This window comes from Aedes aegypti, chromosome 2 (assembly GCF_002204515.2).
Source record: "Aedes aegypti strain LVP_AGWG chromosome 2, AaegL5.0 Primary Assembly, whole genome shotgun sequence".
Lineage (NCBI taxonomy): Eukaryota > Metazoa > Arthropoda > Insecta > Diptera > Culicidae > Aedes > Aedes aegypti.
The window spans coordinates 116,445,500-116,459,044 of NC_035108.1; the positions used below are offsets into that span (position 1 = coordinate 116,445,500).

The window sequence follows — 13,545 nt, forward strand, 5'->3', positions numbered from 1 at the left end:
CAAATTTGAACACAGACAGAGATAATATTCGAAATGCATCTTGAGAACCATTTTATTTTCTGTTTTAATTGAACTTTGTTTGGTTTTTGTACCAAATTGCCATAGTCTGATTGAAACTGTCCGATTTAACAACGATTTAGGGGCCTATTTTGTAAATCGAGCAGATTCATGTGACTCGTCTGTATTCATTGTCGATCAAAGCAAGCATGCATATTTCAGATGTCACCCGTCGACTCCCATAGTAATCCAGTCACATAGAGTGACAACTGTCGAAAAACTCGAGTGACAGAGCTGAGTCGAGCGAATTTTTCGGTCGACAGTGACTCCAGTCGAGTCATTTTGATCGACTCAACTTATAAAATAGACCCCTTAATCGATATTTTGAACATGCTAGCTTACTCCATACGAAATTCTTTTTTTCTACACAAGTTACGATACATTTCAATATAATCAAAGAGTAGCATTTTAGTAACGTTATTATAACAAACTTGATTGTTTCGCATTTCTAACCTAACCTAAAAATTGATTTCTGTAGTAAATTAGTCGCATAAATCAGCACACAAGCTGAGAAATTTGCCTGCAAGTTGAAATTGAAATCAATAAGTAATGCATTTTGAACAATAAATTTCTCAAAAACCTGACGTGCTCTTTTAGGAGACCGGGATAGACACAGCTACCTCAAATCAAGTTAATAACGACATTTTGGTGTCTAATAACAATTTGTTCCCCTGTGTTCATATATCTTTCTTTCTAGATAATTTGTTTGGTCCCTCTGTTCTGCATATATCTGCAAAGGTACCATTTTATCTCGACATCCCTATATCTCGATGTGTTCTTATTCATTCTTAGGGGTCTATTTTGTAAATCGAGCAGATCCAAGTGACTCATCTGTGGTCACTGTCGATCAAAGTAAGCATGCATATTTCAGATGTCACCCGTCGACTCCCATAGTAATCCAGTCACTTAAAGTGACAACTGTCAAAAAACTCGAGTGACAAGGCCGTGTCGAGTAAAATTTTTGGTCGACAGTGACTCCAGTCGAGTAACTTTGGTCGACTCGACTTATAAAATAGACCCCTTACTTTGATAGTCTCCTGTTTATGTCAATCATTATCTTTATCATCATCAAAAGTTACTACATTAGTTTGCTGTGTACAATAAAGAAACACGAAATGGCATATATTCAGGGCCGTATTTACGGGGGGTCCAAGGGGTCCATGGCCCCCGGGCCCCCACAAAACACGACAGAAAGCGGTGAATGTTGCCATTTTTTTGGATCACATCGAAGGATTTGAGATTTGAAGGTTTCTAATTTTAAATTAAAGTGTAGTTCTTTGGCTTGAAATGTCAATGATTGGCTTGTCTATAGTGTGTAGTATATTTGCCCTATTGTTTTGTATCTGAGAGTTTCAGTGTTTGGTTGCTTCTAAGAGTTTTTGGAAAGTAAGGAAATTCAACACTAATTTAATATACAGTCGACTCTCCTCATCTCGACATCGAAGGGACCATCGAGACAAAGAACATATTTTTTGCAATTCCGTCGTTTATGAACCTACTTCTCATCTAGTAGATAAACAATATAATGGCCTACTTTTCCTACCAGACGAAGTAGTGCTGAAAAATGCAACATTTCAGTACTTTTGGAGTCGTCAACTATTGAGTAAGTCTTATAGCAAGGCTCTTCTTTAATTGCTCTGAATTATTCAAACACTTATTTAACTAGTTTCTTATTCTACATCCCTTAGGCAATCCAAATCCAACTCAGAAAAGTTATTCTGATTAAGAATATGATCGTCTGGTGGACGTAGAACATGTTGTTAAGTTGGCATGTTAACTCGCAAAAAAATCCGGATCTTTCTGCGGCGGTTTGTGTGGGCCTCATCTGCCAACATGAGGAACAAGTGTGTGTGAAATATGGCAAAAAATTGCATATGAATGCAGCGTCTTACCTGATTCAAATGTAGTTCAAATGTGCTACCGATAAAAGAGTGAAAATTTGTGACAGTCCTGTGTGAACAGTATCATAGCCTACGTGATTGAAAATTTTGAGTCGATACTACACGTGGATGTTTGTCCATGTGGGTTGCCTTATGTTACTAGAAATAATCTAACTAAAACGGCATTCGTAATTGCAACAAATGTTGTCTGCAACGCGTTACAAAACTCGAATGTACAACTCGTGCTGAAAAAATCATCATTTTGCAACTTGTTGCTTAAACAATTATTTAATGAATACTATATTGAAAATTGCTCCGTTGTCAGGAAAATAGAGAAAATAATAAACAATCAGACGTCATTTCATGTTCCTACATTGATCACAATTCCGAAAATCTGGTCTAGTATCCTTTGATAATGGGCATATCAATAAATTGAGAGAAAATCACATCGAGATGTAGAGATATCAAGATAAGGAGGCTATCGAGGTATGGAGAGGGAAAATGAAGGGACTTCAGAAATCATCTAGATCAGGAAAGATATCGAGTTGTAGAACATCGAGATGTGGAGAGTCGACTGAATTTCAAATAAGTTACATTGATTTACAATTGGGGGGCCCAAATTAAGTGAAATCGATTTGATCGATTTTGAGTTAGGTGTTCTGAAATATTCTGAAATATAATACTATATTCAAGCTTACCAACAGTATTTTGAAGTGGTATATTCGTTACAAAATATATCATAATTCATAGATGATTGTTAAATTATTTTGGCTCTCAAACAATTTGTACTCTGTAAAATACCAATTAATTACCAATAAGTACATACAATAACATCAAAAATATTTTCTAAGAAAAAGGCCCCCATATGACTCTGGTCCCAGGGCCCCAACATTTGTAAATCCGGCTCTGCATACATTTGTTTATTTTTTCTTGGTTACGGAATGATTCTCAATTTAGTAATTCTGCATTGAACAGTCTTTTTCAATTTAAAAATCTCTTTCTGTTTTAAAATTCTCTTTTCGCTTGAATCTTCTTTCAAAAGATCATTTTTACTGCATATGGTCTTTATTCAATTTGGAACTTCTTGGGAACCCAATATATATGATATATTTTGAACCTATGACTGCTTTTTCCAGCTAGGAGTATACCCTTTACATCTTTCCATAGTATAACTCTCTTTTCCCCTTCTAAAGCCGTAAATGATTAATGACACCACCCATTGTTTCTACTCACCTTCAGTGATGATTCAATAAGCTCCGCTTACAACTTCAATAGGTCCGCTATCCAACTAATGCTCCAAACGAACAAAACCAAGATCGTCCATTGAACCGACAGCTAGTGTTACACACCTTAACCCCAACCGTTTCGTCGCGCTGTTGTTCCAACCGATCACCTAAGTGCGATTACTCGTCAAACTATTCGAAAAATTCACACCTTTTGCGAGAGGCTGCACTAATTTCCTACGTCACTTCAAACTCTGAAAACACGCACAAAACTGGGATTTAGACTTACGCACATCTAATGAAGATTCGTTTCTTCCATTGTTTTTTACCACCTCGCAAAATAGACATTGACTTTTCGGCACTTCGGTTGCACTTTCTTCTTTCTTTCTTTCACCGCAACTGATCGCAACACTCAAGGTTTCATTCACCAACAAAAAAAACATCAATCGGCACTAAACGTTTCCATTACGGCATTGCATTAATTTCGCACTTCGGGGCGTTGCGGCCTTAGACGAAAGAATTGACATGCACTTTTTTCCTTCAACTTCCGCAAACTCGTTTTGGGGGAAAATGTTTCACTTTTCTCTCGTGAACAAAGTTGCAACTTTTCCGGAATTGGATCCGCGCGAATCGTTGAGATCATCTACGATCTTTGTCGTCTTGGCACTGGCAAAAATGATGTTGTGTAGTGCTCAGTCATGTAGAACCTGGCCACGGGTTCGCTGGAGTCACACACGTTGTAGATGGGCTGGACGTGGAGGGACCTTAGCGCAGCGCGATGTTGGTAGATCTAGAACCAGTTGGGATCGAGTACCACAACCACTACTCGGACAGTTGGGTTGGATATGTGTATGGGTGTGAGTGCACTGAAAACGAGTCAATTGGGAATGGACCGGTCCTGGCGCTTTTTCTCGCTTCACGCTTCCTTCTCGGTTGGCGAAGTTATGTGCGAATATAGATTTTTGCTGTGGAAATACAGGAGAAAAAGAGATCTTGCATAAATATAGATGAATATTTTTTTTCTAACCCCTATAGGGAAGCTTTACCATAATGCATTATAGTGCCAAGAAAACTGAAGAAGTACCTAATAGTGTTAAACGCATTTTGTATTGATATCTCTACATATACTTCAATTGTAGAAATTTATCTGAAATTTGATATTTTTGACAATCTTAGCAAACTGATATCCAATCGTTTCTGACACACCTTTAAAAAAAATCATAAATTTTCTACTGAACCCTCATCGACCCTCCGCCGAAGCAATCACTGAAATGCGCCGTATTTTGAGCATGCATAAATCAGCGAAAGAATGTACCAATGGCCAAACCGATACCCAGGCCGGGAGGTGCCTTCGCGATCCCGAAAGATACCACAGAACACATACACACACATGTACCTATCTCGTAATGCCCCGAGAGAGGAGGTTAGCGAAATTGATCTTCGTTTCGGCTTCGACCAACCTGGTCGTCGTCGTGAATAAGTCAAAACCTCGCGTCCGGACTTTGCCTCGCCACCGCACGTGGAGTTGCGCTTTGCGAAGCATGGGTGTAGCCAGGATTTGTATCTGAGAGGAGGGTGACTCGAGTGACTTCACAAGCTACATCCACGAATTTAACGCGAAAATGATCAGATTTGATACCTTCCCTTTAAGTTTCACATCCTTTTTATGTGAGGTACAACCACAATTGGCAAAGTGGAGTTTAAAACGAGAACGAGACTAAGTTCAATTTAGCGGCTACGTAACAATTCCAGTTAGAAGCTTATATATATATTCCAAATTGTACACAGATAGTTTCAAAATTTCTTAAGAGATTCCTCACATATAAGATACTTTCCTTAGTCTAGTGATATCATCCACGGCTACGAATCGAAGCCAGTCTGAAGGTGCCTGGTTTCGATTCCCGGTCGGTTCAGGAACTTTTCGCAATGAAATTATACTTAATTTCCCTGGGCAAGAGAATCATCGTATCTGCCACACGATATGCGAATATTATCTCCATTTTACTTTGTTCAGATTTGATGAATATTGTAAACTGAGTGAGAGATATATAACAAATTATCTTTGGATGATCAATAAAAGTATGCAGTTAGAGTGAAAAAAGCACTTGGTTTTTTATCACAACAACAAAAACAATCAGCATGCTGATCGAATGCAAGACATTTCCAGTGATTTTTAAAAATTTTCGGTCTGAAATAACTGTTCTTCTCATCCAATTTATAAAAATAACATAATTCAATGAATCTGATTTTGAATTCTGGTCATTTACTATAAATATATGGATGGGTGGAAATTGCAACAATGCCTATTGGACCAGTATTTTGGTCGGTACTCAAGATTTTCATCCACTTTGATTTGATCCACTCTGATTGAACGCCAATTTTAATATTTCTTATCTTCATCGGCCTGACCCAAAAAAACATTAGTTTTCTAGCTATCATAATGTCACTGATTTCAGAATACAATGTATGGATTTTTGAAGAATGGAAGATACTTGAAATATATTAGATCACTCCATTTAGGTTCCATAATTACAGCAAATAGAAACTAGCTATAGATGTCAGTGTCTCCTATCTCCTATCATGATTGTAAATAATTATCTTGCTGTATTCAAACGATATCCGGTCCTACTCCTATATAAGGCCTGCACAATTTAGACTAAGCCTCTTTTGTATTTCGACTGTATAATAAACCACATTGGTAAGTGTATAGAGCGGTCTCGTCTTTCATTCCTCCGTCCATACAGATCTATACTCCCAGTCAACGTTTTGGTTGGTATAACTTTTGTTATACATCATTCTATATGAATTAATTCAATCGTATAGAATGCACGAAAAGGCTATATACCTACCAAAGTGGAGGCTATATGCGTACTTGGCACGACTTTTTCGGACTTTCTGCGATCAGATATACGATGCCACAAAATTTGGATGAAAATAAAAAAAAAAAGTTTCCAACGAGTCTCGAACGCGGGACCTCTGGATCAGGAATCAGGCACCTAACCACTGTACCACAGGGTTGCATATCCGCAGGGAGATTATTTGTCAATATTAATACATGTTTTATGTACAGCGACACATACTTTGTTGTTCTTTGAGGCCCATCGTCAGCAGATGCCAAATTTGGATGTCAATTTTTGCTAAGTTATTGCGATTTCATACGATGCTTTCTGGATTGATATATGATCTGTCAGTTTATATAACATAACGTGATTCTATGTTGCACTATTTACGACATATTTTGTTGTCAACACAGATTGTCGTTTATGAATCGTATTGGGGATTTATATACAACTTGTATTGACATTGATAACGCTTAATATGGCATCCTGTGTGATTCTGATTTTGGACGCATGAATATGTGATTTTGGATGCACATTCTTATACGATACGTGGTTCACTGGGCTGATATCGAAGGATATCGGTAATACATCTATCATGAAGCTATGAACTCATTTCAATTATACAAACATTATTTTTCAAAAAAATATTCATTCAGAGTGAACCAAATAACTGAACGGTGCTCTTTAGCTCAGTTAGAGAGGACAAAGTGCACTTAGTGCAAAGAAGCGCTTTAGTAGACACTTGAATCATATGTTTCCATGATTATCGCTTTACATTATATTGTCTAAAGGTAACACAAACATGTGTGGAAATATCGAACCAAAATTTTCACGAGTTAAAAAATTGTGTTGTTAGACTTTAAACCCATTTTTGTTAAAATAAGAAATATGTCATTTGGTCCACTCTGACTTAACGCCGACTATTTAATAGCTGTGCAAGTGTTCATAAAATATAAAACTGAGAACTTTAAAGCATGCTCTGTCACAGAAGAAGTTCGCTCCAAAATTCCTTGAAATATTCTTTCAATATAAATGCTTCAACAACAACTAACAACCAGAGCTGGGAATGGTAATAGTAGTAGGCTTGAGTTTTTGCTTAAATCACGTGGATCTTTTGATACAGTAGTTCAAAATTGTGAATCTCATCAAGTAGCCCATGTTGGGTACATTAATTTTCTAAATCAGTAGTGTCATTGAAAGTTGTAAATGCGGGAAATGCAGCGGGAAATAGAACATTTTTCTACAGTATTTTTGGGTTGCCCTTAGCAACGAGTGTTTTGCTATTTTCAAGGCATTTGGCCTACAGCAGCGATTCGCCTGAGTTTCACTGGCTCCGCTGACTGTGATTTGCTACGCTTGCCCACTGTAGTGTGAATTTCAGAACTTTTTCCAACTCTGCTAACAACAAACAATTAACATTGATCATTAGTTGTACCAGAAATATTTACAAATATTCCGCTGCTTCTCAAGGAATTTTCCAAATATTAATACTAAATATTTGTTTAGAATTTCTTCTTATGACTTCTCGAGGAATCTTCTCTGAAGATTCCTCAATTCGAGTTCCTTTAACAATTACAACCGGAATTCCTTTTGAATGCTTTTGATAATGCTGTCAATGTTAAAGAAACCAAATCGACACTTTTTTACGAATTCCTTCCAAACTTCATGCATATTACTCCGGGCAATTCCTCTGGGAATCTCAAATATACTATTCTATGAATTTCATAGACTACTACGGGCCTCTATCTTAAGACCTTTCCGAGGAGATAAACAAACTCCTCCCAATATATCTCAGTATCCGATGCTCCTCCAATAACTTATTCGGTCTAAATAGTCTTCCAGAAATTCTAAGGATTTGTCTAAGAGGTTGTCCATTAACCACGTGGTCGTTTTTTTTTTATTTCAGACCCCCCTCGACCCCCTCGTGGTGTTTTGTCCAGTGTCCACACAATATTTTTAAAATTTGTACGAACCGTGGTCATTCGCCAGACACCACCCCTACCCCTCATAAATGACCACTTGGCTTATAGACGACCCCTAAGAATGATTCCAAAGCTATTTAATGGTGTAGTTACAGTAGTAACACTTGAAAGAATAATCAATATAATATGACTGATGTGTAATTTCTGCTGTAAATAATCGTGGTAAAATTCTATAAAGTATTTCCCAAAAAAAAAACTAATGAAGCTGATCAAAAAATTTCTTAAAAATTCTAAATTCCTATCTATTGGCTGGTTTCGTAATTAAATTTTCTAATACAATAACACAAGATATTCGGAAATAATTCAAGCATGTGAAATTTCTAACATAATAAGAGATCAAAAATTAAAATTAATGGGGTAACATTGATCAGTTTTTTTTCTTAAGGTGAAGATGAATCGAAGCCAAACCTCAAATTTTCAAGAGCGCAAATCTGGAGAACCGAACTCCCGTTCGAACTGTAAACTTAATCGATTGATCACCACCAGCTAGTGACCAATCGATTAAGTTTTCAGCCTAAACGAATGACTGTTTCTCCAGATTTGTGCTCTTGAAAATTTGAGGTTTGGCTTCGATTCATCTTCACCTTAAATTATTCATTTCATAATACAAATGTTATAAGCATCACGGAACCCACGGCTCGTGACTATATTCAGTACACCTCTTTTTACGCTCACTTTTTTACACTCCTACTTTTTACGACCCCTCTTTTTACGCTGCAAATTCCAACTTACGCTCATGCCTGATGACGAGAACCAATGTAATATGGGTATTTCTGGAACGGGACCGATGAGTAGATGCCAGAAATCTGACGCCTTTTGTGGATTCCAAGATGATGACTTCCGGTTTGCAAAATTCACTTGAAATCCACGCAATGTGGCTATTTTTGGAACGGAACCGATGAATAGATGACAGAAATCGATGTCTAACGCCGTTTCGGAATCCATGAGTGAGGTTCCAAGTGATTTTCACAAACCGGAAGTCGCCATCTTGGATTCCAAAATGGCCTCAAACTATGGTTTTCGTCATCCATATTGATGCCCTTGAGAAGAACCACGGATAAATCACACTTGAGAACAAACGGAAACCTTTTTACGCTTCTAATTCTTTTAACGCTCAAAATTTGAACTAACGCTCCGAATTCCAATTGACGCTCCTTCTTTTTACGCTCCAATTATTTTACGCTCCTCAGTTAGGGCCAAACCTCTACTTCATCTTGTTTTTCAAAAGATTTAAATATTTTTTTTAAGTGATTTTTCGATTCAGTAGATTTGTAAACAACCTTCGGTTATATCGAAAATGCCATTACTTACTTGAATTATGACCCTGAAGCTGAATATGGAGGCCAAACTTCTATCATTTACTTCTCGAGTTATTTCAAAATTAAATACTCCTTGAACCGTGGAATTCTGAATTTTATTGCTCAATGTTGCCGAATTGAATGAATTTATGAGAGATTTGACAACGGAATCGTTTTCAGCGATGCCATAATAACTTCATTTTCCTTGATCATACCCAAGTAACCATGAAGCTATATATGTTTACATTATTTTTTAAGTTGGGTGAGTATATTTAGGGTTTCTGATTTGTAGTTGCTTTAAGTCATGTACATTTAGGGCTTAAGCCAATAATAAACAAAATGAGTACCCATTGGGTGATATGAATAAAAAACTTTGAACTTTACTACATGTAGCATCTACTCAAAAACAAAATCCACAAAGTTTACTACACTTTTGGTATGAATAAAAAACTTTTCGAGCATGTAAGTAAGTACTACTTTCGAACATGAGCAGTGACTGAAGCTGCACGTTAAGAAATTTCCATTCAGAGTGCAGAGTGATTCTGCACGTAAAGAATAATCTATTCAGAGTGACGCTTAAAATTAATACAATCATGCATATGAAGAAAATGCATGGAATCTAATCGATTACGCGACAATTTGCACAAATCATGAAGGTGCTGTTATTTGACAAGATTTGTAGTGTAATTTTGCGATTAGTCTGGTATTCTCTCTATGTCTATGATTTTATGATGATGGTACATCAAAGAATTTTCTGGGTGGTTTTCGGCCTTCGCCAACGCCGATGATTTTTTAAATACTAGCTTAACATTTCTGAAGAGATCTTGAGATTACAGTTATCAAATTTGGAACCACATATTTTCTAGCACCAGTACTAAGATTCTGGTGAAATTGCGGTAAAATTTTGATGCTCCCCGTGTGTTTTCTTAACAGCATGTTGAATTCCGATGTTCTAAGTGTTTCTGTGATATTCTCGTTATTTTGGTGGGGTTTCTGATAGTATCCTTGGATGTCTAGAACTTAGAATGTAGAGATTTTTATGAGAATTGTAGTGATTCCATTGGTAGTCGTTAGAATTCAATGAGGATCTCCCCTAAAACACCAGGGTTCCCTTTGAAATTATTAAAATTCTTAACGATTCCACAAAAAATTCCATTGAAATCTATAAAATATTTACCGACATTCAAAACGTTTATATTAAAGCTTTACTTTGAAATTCCAACGGAACTGGAGATCAACGTGATCAAGGTGTTTACAAAAATTACAAATATTGATTTTCGGAATTACAAATATTCACACAATAATTCGCAGGAATCCCACCGCAATCTCATAGATTTTTACAGAAATACCGTCTCAAAGATACCCACAGAATTCCAAGAGATTAATATTCGGAATCCCATTCCCACCCCAATTCTAGAGTTTTTACCAGATTCCTAATATTTCTGCAATATTCCTAGAATGGTATTTAAATTTTCAGAATTATCATAAAAAATCCGACATCCCTATCGGAATCTCAAAGTTCCTACAGGAATTCCGGAATTCAAAAGAAAATCTGAGATGTCAGAATTTACACGTAAAATTCCTAAAATTCCTAGAAAATAACATAATTATCGTAATGCCAGAATTCACACGGATATTACAAATTGCTACTGCCGGTAATCTTACCGGAATCTCAGAATTGGCGGAGCAAAAGTTTTCGTAACCTCAGAATTCCTTTGCAAAACTCAAAATACCTTCCGAAATATCAAAACTCATATCGTTTTCCCATGATTTTTACTCAAAAGTAAATTATTCCATTCAATTTCGCAATCTCAAAGCATGTGTAGCAACCTCTGAAGCTAACTACCAGTAGCTTTGTAGTAAATGCTACCTTTATTCATAGCAATGCGTTGTTTGTAGTATGTTCGAAAGGTGTAGAAAGGAAAATGACACAACCATGTTCCACTCGTGTTCCACATATAGCGTTTACTACCGAGAATGTAATAAACTCAACTTTTCTACATTTTATTCATACGGCCCATTGTCTCTCTCTCTCTCTCTGGACTCGAACCTGAAATGAGGAGATGATGTGCTGGATCCCAGACGCATTAGTACTCAATGCTATAGCCACTCTTCTGATATCAGCAAATAAAAGCATCTCTTAATCGAAGCATTGAGTGTGGCATCAGTTTTGTTTGCGTTGTGTTACAACATATTTTAGATTTGAATTGATCCTAGAACTGATCAGTGATTTCATCGATGCACCTAATGAATTGAAAATTCAAACAGCACGTTCTGGAGTTTGTCCAACCAATGCAAACACCAAACCCTACGTCGCATTAATGGCTTTTCAACCAATTTGGCAAATTGGTGGTTGAATCGGTCTCCTAATTTTCTAGCTTCTTCTAGATGTTGTAATTAACAATATTTTGTCACCGTGTCAGAGTGTTTTGAGCCTAAAAGAGCTCATGTCGTGTCTTTCAAGAAAATAACATAATCAAAAATATCACGAATTTGAAGGTACAAAAAATATCTGTAAAATATTGAACGTAAGGGAAAGAGTCTGTGCTATTTATTCAGAAATTGAAATTGTATTCAAAGCATATCATATTAGAAGGAATACATTTCCATTTCTTTCAGTTCTTTACATATTCAAGCAATAACTTGCACAATTGGTGAAATGGAGGATTTTATAAGACAATGCAACCTTGCTGGATAAAATAGCATTATATCCACTCAAAATGCAGAGGACATTGTTGAATTACAGTAATGCTACAAAACATTTATGATGCCGAATAAGTGTATCATTGCTTGACAGTTATTGAATAAGTGCAAAGATGTATGCGTAAGCAAACAATGTTGGCTTTCGGTCAAATAAGTGCAATGGGATAATGCTTGTGGTTACTTAGGTATCGTTTGCATAACTCATGTGAAATAGTCCTATACGGGCATGAGACGTGGACTATGCTCGAGGAGGACTTGCAAGCTCTTGAGGTTTTCGAACGCCGAGTGCTAAGGACGATCTTCGGTGGCGTGCAGGAGTACAGCGTGTGGCGGCGAAGGATGAACCACGAGCTCGCCCAACTCTACGGCGAACCCAGTATCCAGAAGGTGGCCAAAGCTGGAAGGATACGATGGGCAGGGCATGTTGCAAGAATGCCGAACATCAACCCTGCAAAGATGGTGTTCGCGTTGGATCCGGTTGGTACAAGAAGACGTGGAGCGCAGCCAGCTAAGTGGGCGGATCAAGTGCGTATTGATTAAGCGAGCATGGGACAGAACCGAGGATGGAGAGATACGGCCACGAACCGAGTATTGTGGCGTGAAATTGTTGATTAAGTGTTATCTGTTTAGATGCTAACTAAATAAATGAAATGAATGGACACCAAAATAATGAAAGCAAAATATTTACTCATAATTCAACAACAAAAATAATCGTTTATTGCAGAATAATAGAGTTATATCATAATAATAATGTTCATCTTTCTTTCTGTAAAATTATCGAACTGTTTGTGGTTCACCCGCCATCAGATTCCGTACGGTATCCTCAGATACGACCTTGGTGCCGTTTCCCCATCTTCTCTTAAAATCATCGATTCCATTTGCTTTTTTTCTCAGTTTCGAATAATTTCCGCTTAACTATAGCCCAGTACTTCTCCATTTGGTGGATTGGCTGTTTTTGGGACGTAATTGACCTCTTGTACCTTATACTTTTCCAGGACGGATTTCACATAGTGACAAGAGACCAAATCAGGCCAATACACAGCTAGAGAGTCTTATAAACGTTTGCAACCGCTTTTGCAGACATTCTTTCTCGTACACACTCTTATTGATAGTGCTGATAAAGACATTTTTTTCAGATTTTCGACCATAGCTACATAGTTTTTAGGAAATTTGGGCACCGAAAATGAGTAACGAAAATGCTCAGCAACAGCGTTATTTTCCATTGCGATATAAAAAGCAAGACACGGAAGTTGTTTGAAGTCTTCAACAACGTATGCTCCGTCGTCCATTATGATTCAAGAATTTTTTTTGCAAAACTCTGTGTAAAGCTCCTTAGCACGAATTTTTGCAGTGAAATTTGGCTTGTCATCAGGGTTGGACACCTTTTTCGTTTTGTACGTCTTCAGTCCTTGTCTCTACTTCATTTTTTGTACGTATGATTTTGACTTCCCAGCTTTGGGAATCACATTTCACACAGAAAACTGAGATTTAAATTAAACATATAGAATAGAGTGACTATAGTTGCACTACGAAATAAAGTGGAGAGTTTCAGCTGTCTTATA

At 37.0% G+C, this 13,545-nt stretch overlaps 1 protein-coding gene across 1 annotated transcript in view; it reads right to left on the reverse strand.

The window, feature by feature from the left end:
* LOC5565543 (ankyrin repeat-containing protein kinase A) overlaps positions 1-13,545 on the reverse strand; it is a 540,177-nt gene that overhangs the window by 504,191 nt on the left and 22,441 nt on the right. Inside the window, exon 3 of the mRNA XM_021842078.1 lies at positions 3,171-4,125. The gene's annotated coding sequence lies outside the window, so the exon portion shown is untranslated. The remainder of the gene's footprint in view (positions 1-3,170; positions 4,126-13,545) is intronic.